We start from the raw sequence: 9,133 nt of genomic DNA on the forward strand, positions 1-9,133 counted from the left end.
TGCGACGCGTCAGGATGGCGGAGCAGCCAGAGGACCAAAAAAGGTCAAAAAGGCGCGGAGTAGGGGTGATGCCCTCATACTCAAGACAGATGGGTCGAAGTACTCAGAAGTCTTGAAGAAGATGAGGGGGGAAACCCAGCTCAAGGATCTGGGGGTGGATGTGCGGAGTATCCGCCGATCTCGCACTGGCGAGATGATACTTGAGCTCCGGAAGGACGCCAAGAACAAGGAGGCTACCTACAAAACGGTAGCCGAAAAGGTCCTAGGGAAGGAGGTGCAAGTGCGGGCACTCACCTCAGAAGTGACTCTCCAGCTTAAAAACCTGGACGAAATCACTGAGGGGTGCGACATTGCACAAGCCCTTAAAGCGAAGTGCGGGGTGGAGGTGGCTAAGGAGTCAATCCGCCTCCGCAAAGGTCCGGCGGGGACCCAGGTAGCTACCTTCCGACTACCGTCGGCGGACGCTAACCTGGCCCTGAAAGAGGGCAAGTTGAAGGTCGGCTGGTCGGTATGTCCTCTGGGCATACTACAGCAACCAGACATTTGCTTCCGGTGCTTCGAGGGCGGACATAAGTCCTGGACCTGCAAGGGGCCCGATAGGAGCCAGCTGTGCAGGCGATGTGGAGGTGCAGGCCATAAAGCAAAGGACTGTGGGGAGTCTCCCAAGTGCATGGTATGTTCCGGGAAACGGGACGCCAAACACTTTATGGGAGGCCCCAGGTGCCCAGCCGGTAAGCCGGCTGCGAAACCACGGGCGTAAGGGTGACGCAACTGAACCTGAACCATTGCTTCGCGGCTCAGCAGCTGCTACACCAAGCAGCCACTGAGTCGTTGTCGGACATCGCCGTCATATCGGACCCCTACCGCATCCCTCCCGGAAACGGTAACTGGGTTGCGGATAAGTCCAGATTGGCGGCCATATGTACGACGAGCAAGTTCCCGGTTCAGGAGGTTGTCTCAACCTCAGAAGAAGGGTACGTAGTTGCTAAGGTGAACGGAGTGTTCTACTGCAGTTGCTATGATCCGCCACGTTGGTCTACCGAAAGGTTCATCCAGATGGTCGACCTCCTATCCATGGAGCTAACGGGCCTAACGCCGTTGGTGGTGGCGGGCGACTTCAACGCTTGGGCTGTTGAGTGGGGAAGTTGCTTCACGAACCAGAGGGGCCAGATCCTGTTGGAGGCTTTTGCAAAGCTCAACCTAGATCTGGCCAACGTTGGGAACAAAAGTACATTTAGCAGAAATGGTGCGGAGTCGATCATCGACGTGACGTTCTCCAGCCCAGGACTGATCAAGAACTGGAGGGTAGACGATGGCTACACTAATAGCGACCACCAGGCGGTCTGTTTTAGTGTAGACAACAACGAGAGGGGGCAAGCGACGGGTAGAGCCAACACTCCGACCGTTCGCGGGTGGAAGACATCGCACTTTGATGCCGAGGTATTCGAAGAGGCAATGAGAAGGGAGCGCGAGGGGGGCAGTTGGCTTCGCCCGACTGCTGACCAACTAGTTGCTATGCTATCGCGGGCGTGCGACGCCACCATGCCTAGGACTCGCCAACCTAGGAATGGAAAGCCACCGGTTTACTGGTGGACGGACGCGATAGCCAACCTTCGCAGTGCGTGCCTCCGTGCAAGACGGAGGATGCAGCGTGCGCGAAACGAAGAAGAGAGGACAGAGCGCCGCGCAGCATTCAGTTCGGCAAGATCGATGCTAAAGAGTGCGATAAAGGCCAGCAAGAGGGCCTGCTTCGATAGGCTATGTGCGAGTGCCAATACAAATCCGTGGGGTGACGCCTACAGGATCGTAATGGCCAAGACTAAAGGCGCGCTGGCGCCTGCAGAGCGATCACCAGCGATGCTGGAGCGTATCATCGAGGGACTCTTTCCACGCCACGAGCCAAGTCCTTGGCCTCCGGCGGTCGAGTCTCACGTCCGACGTTCCAGTATCTCAGACATAGACCAGAGATGGTCGGCCAACCTGCCGAGCATCCAATCCGTGAGCGACGACAGCCGTGTCGAGGCAGGGGAGGAGGCAAGGGTTACGAATGAGGAACTCATCGTGATCGCCAAATCCCTAAAGGTGAGCAAGGCACCGGGACCGGCTGGTATCCCTAACCTGGCGATCAGGCTGGCGATAAAAACGGCCCCCGGGCTGTTCAGGGCAGTCATGCAGAGGTGCCTGGATGACTGTCTCTTTCCGGACAGGTGGAAGCGGCAGAGACTGGTCTTATTGCCGAAGGCTGGGAAACCGCCAGGGGACCCATCGGCATATAGGCCTATCTGCCTGCTGGACACCGCGGGCAAGGTGCTTGAGAGGATCATCCTCAACAGACTGGTGAGGTACACGGAGGGTGTACACGGTCTGGCAAGTAACCAGTTCGGCTTCCGGAAGGGCAGGTCCACGCTGGACGCAATCTCTTCCGTCATCAAGACGGCGGAGGTAGCAATCCAGCGCAAGAGAAGGGGAATACGCTACTGCGCAATCGTCACGCTCGACGTGAAGAATGCGTTCAATAGTGCCAGTTGGGACTCCATAGCGCTCGCGCTCAGGAGCATCCATGTACCGGTGTCGCTGTACAAGATTCTGGAAAATTATTTCCAGAATCGAGTACTTGTTTACGACACAGAGGAGGGTCAGAAGTGCGTCCCAATTACCGCAGGAGTTCCGCAAGGTTCTATCCTGGGCCCGGTGTTGTGGAATGTCATGTATGACGGAGTGTTAAAACTCAAGTTCCCTGTAGGGGTTGTGATCGTCGGCTTTGCAGACGACATAACGCTGGAGGTTTACGGCGAGTCTATCGAGGAGGTCGAGTTGACGGCCGCGCACTGTATACGCAAGGTCGAGGACTGGATGCGCTCCAGGAAACTGGAGCTCGCGCATCATAAGACGGAGGTCATGGTTGTGAACAACCGTAAATCGGAGCAACAGGCGGTGGTCAGAGTCGGAGACTGCACCATCACCTCGAAGCGATCCCTGAAGCTCTTGGGGGTTATGGTGGACGACAAGCTCACGTTCGGGAGTCACGTCGACTATGCCTGTAAGAGGGCCTCATCGGCTATTGCAGCACTATCTCGTATGATGTCCAATAGCTCAGCGGTTTATGGCAGCAAGCGAAGACTTCTTGCCAGCGTGGTTTCGTCCATACTTAGGTATGGTGGGCCAGTGTGGTCCAGAGCGCTAGGTACTAACAGTTACCGTGGCAAACTGGAAAGTACCTACAGGCTCATGTGCCTGAGAGTTGCGAGTGCGTATCGTACGGTGTCATACGATGCAATATGTGTCTTGTCCGGCATGATGCCTATCAGCATCGCCATCAAGGAGGACAGAGAGTGTTTCGACCAACGTGACACAAGGGGCATACGAGGTACCAGAAGGTCATTCTCGATGCTCCGTTGGCAGAGGGAATGGTCTAATTCCACAAAGGGCAGATGGACGCACCGACTCATACCGGAGATATCCGGCTGGGTCGGGAGACGACATGGCGAAGTGAACTTCCACCTGACACAAATCCTGTCAGGCCATGGTTGTTTCAGGCAATATCTGCACAGGTTCGGACACGCGGTGTCCCCCATGTGTCCCGAGTGCGTGGAGGAGGAGGAGACTGCTGAGCACGTCTTCTTCGTATGCCCCCGTTTCGTAAGAGCGCGGAGCAACATGATGGCTGTGAGCGGGCCTGGCACTACTCCGGACAATCTAGTCCGGAGGATGTGCGACGACCCGGACATCTGGAACGCGGTCTGTGCGGCCGCCTCTCAGATTGTTCTGGAGCTGCAACGTGTGTGGCGGGTCAACCACCAACACGCCAGTGGTAGCTAATTACCAGTCTCCAGGTAGTTAGCTAGGAGGTTATAAGAGTAAAGAGGGTGCATCACGCACAAAAGCCACTTCCCGACGTAATACTTAACAGTCGTTCCGGGAAGACCAGGGCTGGAGACTGGAGGGGTTTTAGTGGGTCGGGACAGGGATAAGTAGGTGTCTGGGGGAGTGTAACTACCCCAGCATCTCTCCCCTAGTCTCATCCCCACACCCTGAGTTCTCTTCTCAGGTGTCTGTTTGCAGATTTCCCCGCCACCTTTAAAAAAAAAAAAAAAAAAAAAAAAAAAAAAAAAAAAGGCCTCTTTCGTGCTTTGACCGTCGGACTGTGTGGACGCATTCACAAGGTGAGTAGCGGCGTAGATCTGCCGCTGGAGGCTTTCGGCAGAGCTACACAGGTACCAAGATAGATCATTAAATGCTTTGAAAAGGTCATAAATGATCTGGTTACGCACACTCTAACTTTTGCGTGTAGATTAGTTGAGAGAATTCGTTATCGATCTTGTTTTTGGCACATTTTGCATGTTGTAGGATAAGTACAACGATACACCGTACCCCAGTGCTGAGTCGAAAAAATTTCTAGCTCGAAAAGATCCTTGACCCGATCAGGAATCGAGAACCCGACATCACAACCGTGTGGGAGAGCGAGCCGACCGACATCGCTAACCACAGAACCACGGGGAGTCTTGTGTAATCTCTGATAAAAAGCATTACTGTATCGATCGCAAATGTATCGATCCGTTTCATAGTATCAGAATCGAGAACTTTAGTCGGATGTATTTTTTTAGTAAATGTCGAGTGATGTTAAATTCATATATCCATTGATTTTTCATGTTTATTATTTTTTCTTGGTGCTCCACTGCATTGATCTTTTTACCAGTTTCCAAATATCGATAAAGAAGTAACGCACTTTTACGATATCAATGCTAAATTACTCAATACTTTTGTATCGAGTATCGACATAAGTCTCACCATTGCTCAACGAACGATAACCTGAGTGTAAAAATGTTAGATATAATTGAAAATGAAACGTGCCGTGTTTCTGTGGAACTCTTGCTACAAACCGGAAACTCCTACGAACTCGAAAGTAAATTTGGTTGTCACTGACCTAGTGACACAGATGATGAAGAGAAAAGCAACAAATAGGAACGAACTAGATGTCTATCTAGGAGAGGAAGCAATCGTTTTACCACGTGATAAGTCTGTGGAAAGTGAGTTACAATATACATAATTTTTGTTTCATTTATGGTATTATTGATTTATTTTTATCATTCAAGACAATTTTGCAAGATTTCCGAGCCTGTCGTTAATGGCAAGAGACGTTCTGTGTGTTTCTGCGTCGGGTGTTCCACTCGAAAACAAATTTTCTTCGGTACGGGACGTCGTCGCAGCACGCAGAAACAGACTCCGGCAGCCACTAAAATATTGGCTCAAATAAATGTTATAGCTAGGAAAATTGTAGAACCAGCCTTTTTTGTTATTACACTCCAAACTTTTCAATTGGAAAAAAAAAATATTTAAAAAAATAGAAAAACAAATTGCAAAATTTAGTTTGTATTGTTCTGATTTAGTCAAACACTTTCCAACATGCATAAAAGTCTTTATGATAATTTTTCACTGAAATAACGCTCTCGAAAAAACTAGCAACTTTTGTTCCCGGACTTCGGACCAGAACCGGAACGAAGCCAATAGGACCGGACCGGAACGCGGACCCAACGTTTTCGTTCCAATGTCGAACACTACTCTCAATAATAAATTTTGATGAAAAAGAAGCCCAAGATAGATTTTCCTCACGCTGCAATGATCAAATAGTATATTAAACTAAAATAGAACAGAAATTACCCAATTTAGCCAAATTATCTATACAACTCCATGCAACTTGCAAAGATAACACGTCACAGCCTCGCTGCCCTACATATTGTCGCCAATGGCAAGCTCTGCTGAGAGGCAGAAGCAGAGAGAGCGGCAACTGTAATCATGGACAGGGATGCCACATATACCGTTTTTTCTGTATTTTACAGATTTTTGAACTGAAAAAGCAATACAGAATCTGTATTACAGAATTACAGAATATTGCCAAAAATACAGATTTTACAGATTTTTTTATTAGGCCGTTACAAATTTTATTTTCATTTTATGTCAACCCCCCCCCTCCCTTCAAAAATCTTGAATATTGGAAGGGGAAGAAAAAAAGCTCAAACCGTTTTGTTCATTTTATTAGTTTTCAGACAGCATAAATGTTTTATTTAGCAACAAACAAGTCCAGTGACAGCGAGAGTGTTGTTTTTCAACATTTATTCGAGTGCAAGTTACAAACGTCATAACTTGCACACAAACTTTGATTAAAGATATTTCCTTTTTTTTCGTCTCGGTGTTTTTATTTTTTGCCACCCCCTTTGCTAACTTTGATAACCTTGGACATAAAAAGAATTCGAAATTTGTATCAGCCTTATACCAATGAACTGAAATAAATTTCAAAAGTAGAATTCGATTCGATTTTCAAAGTTTTGTAAAAAAAGAAAGAAGCCCGAAAACGAACGTTTCGAAATGTTTGTCAGGGTTTCTATTCAAAATTCGAAAAACAAATTGCAAAAAGGTGCGATTTCACCGATCCTGTTATAAAAATGGCAGCTTTAAGTAATATTAAATCGTTCGTGAAATTGGAAAATTTAAATGATGCGACAATTCCCCAAATTCGTAACAATAACTGACTGACAAGGGCTGTCTAACGAATTTCGCACGCTTGTAAAAACTTTTTGACCGGAAGATTCATTGAAACAAATGACTTAACTTGGTATGAGCTGTTGAACACCATTAGGCGGGATGGTAATTTCAAGTTTCTATTACAGATCATTTGTGAGAATTTTTTATATGTATCCACACTCTTCGGCTTGTTTAGAACGCATACTTTTAATATATAATTGAAACCAGAAATTGCATGACCCCTAGCTAATGATCTCAATTTTAAAAGCTGAAAGCTACGTTGCAGACCAAGGAGGAGATACTAATATTAAATTAACGAAAACTTTAAAAAATAAATTTAACGAAACCCTGTTCACGTAGAGAAGAATGAATTCGTTTAAATATGTTCTGCAAGTATTTTTTTTTCAATTCGAGATTCTGAGTTTGCTCGATACAGATTTTTAATACAGATTTTTTGGCCCGAGATACAGATATACAGATATTTTCAAAGAAAAATACAGATATAAATGTGGCAACCCTGATCATGGAAACGGTTTGTTTGTGCTCGGGTGCGAGCGTGCTTGACTCACTGAATGCTGCTTCGGTGTCTAAGATAAGTGCATCCATTTACAGATATGTTTATTTCAACTGCTGGTAGCTTTCACTTACATGAATCAAATACTTATTTTTTAGTATCCGCGTGTGTGTTTTATCCCACTATTTCTTGGGCTGATTGTGTGCTGAGGCTAGACGGCGCAAAGCGCAGCGTGTTTATATATTTTCTCATTGTTGATATTCATATTTCTTACCTGAGAAAAGACGCGTACCGCACAACTTGTTTGTCTGTTTCGCGATATTTTTGAAATGCTAAAATCATGGGCGCAACTACGGGGGGCTAGGGGGGGCGTCAGCCCCCCCTGGAACGTGTTTAGCCCCCCCCTAGAATTTCCCAGAGAATGATTGTATTCAATATATATACATCCCATACTACTTAGCAGAGCATCAAAATCCACACAAATTGAGATGTCGTCATTCATTGGCTAAGAACTAGTTCTGCACCCAGGATCGATTCTCAACCCTTGCTCTCTTACTCACCTTACCAGTCAGACGAGAGCTGTAGTAACTCGTGCTGTATCAAGTAGTCGCCAGTTTACTCGGTTTTGGGCTGTGTTTCACCAGTTCCCCAGACGTCTCATCACTCGCAAGTCTCTTTCAATCTGGTCGAGCCATCATGCACGCTGCGCCCCTTAATTTCTTGTGCCGGTAGGGTTGCTGAAGAGAAGTGATTTCACATGGTTGTCGTCCGGCATTCTTACGATGTGACCGGCCCACCGCAACCTAATGTCTTTCGCCAGGTGTGCAATGGGGTTCTCTCCAAGCAGCGCTTGTAGCTCATGGTTCATGCGCTGTAGCCATTATCCGTCGTCCGCTTGTGCTTCACCGTAGATAGTCACCTTCTGTTCGCCGATAGGCACCTTCTGTTCGAAAATATCAAAAGGACTTCCGTAGAGGACTACCGGTTATCAGGGTTTTGTAGTTTTTTGTATCGAAGTGGTCATGTGCGATTATCACCGTGATTGGTGCGTACGTTTGTAATGTCTGAGAAGAACGGGCCGTCGTTGAGAACGTGGTCAATTTGTTTTGCTGTACGTTGGTCGAGGTAAGAAGGGACTTTGGACTGCTAATCCGCGGGAAGCTGCGAAGTTGGTGCATAGCAGGCTGTGCGGGCCGATAACCGGCTTATATAAGTCTATCCTTCCGTTCATGTCCCCAACGACGATCTTGATATCTCTACGCGAGCAGCTATCGTAGAGTTTCTCCAGCTGTGCGTAGAACGCTTCTTTCCCTGTATCAGGTCTTCCTTCGTGAGGGCAGTGCACATTGGGAATAGTGTAGTTGTGGAACCGGCCTTTAATTCTCAACAAACACAACCTGTCGCTGATTGCCTGCCGCTTTGGTGGTACTGTGCCTCGCGGCCACAAATCCACCGTACCTTCTCTCCTTTCAGGTAAAGCTCCTGGAGCGCAACGATGTCGAAGTGGCGGGGTTCTAGCTGATCTAGCAGAATCCGGTCGACATCCGGGTCATTAAGCGATCTACTGTTACATGTACTGAGCTTCTAATCGTCGTCCTTATTTCGTCGGCTGGGTCATTGCCGATTGTTCCGGTTCGTTTTGAATTCTTGATTCTCCGTAGTATGTTTATTTCAGTATGCTGCCTTACTAGGGCTGCGATGCCTAGTCTTGCGACGGAGCTGCCGCCATGGATGTAGCCGGCGAGACACCGCATTTCATAGTTCAACCGTCCGGTCCGGATCAATCGCTGTTTGAGCCGCCCCTAGCCTGTGGGGTAGACGCGCAGACAACCTTGCTCGTATCCCAGTCGGTAACACGTGGAGGTAGGAATAGGGCATTATGCCTTGAACCACAGTGGGGTCTATTTTATTCTAACTAGTACGGGTGAACTGTTAAAAAGCACTGCCCAGCCGTTTACCAAATCTAGCTCTCCTCAATATCGAATCATTGTTGCTAAAAGAGCTTGGCGTTGACGATGTGTTCAAGATATTCAGTACATCTTCGGAGATTCTATCCCGAAGTGATTTTTTCTGCTTTTACGATACTATTTTAAGCGTCAT

At 47.8% G+C, this 9,133-nt stretch overlaps 1 long non-coding RNA gene across 1 annotated transcript; it reads left to right on the forward strand.

Moving 5' to 3' along the window:
* Nucleotides 1-4,130: 4,130 nt before the first annotated feature.
* LOC129717713 (uncharacterized) lies at nt 4,131-5,643 on the forward strand. The gene is made up of 3 exons (XR_008726731.1): nt 4,131-4,163; nt 4,348-5,027; nt 5,094-5,643. It is a non-coding gene; the product is annotated as an uncharacterized LOC129717713 (long non-coding RNA).
* The last annotated feature ends 3,490 nt before the right edge of the window (nt 5,644-9,133 follow it).

This window comes from Wyeomyia smithii, chromosome 1 (genome assembly GCF_029784165.1).
Source record: "Wyeomyia smithii strain HCP4-BCI-WySm-NY-G18 chromosome 1, ASM2978416v1, whole genome shotgun sequence".
Classification (NCBI taxonomy): Eukaryota; Metazoa; Arthropoda; class Insecta; order Diptera; family Culicidae; genus Wyeomyia; species Wyeomyia smithii.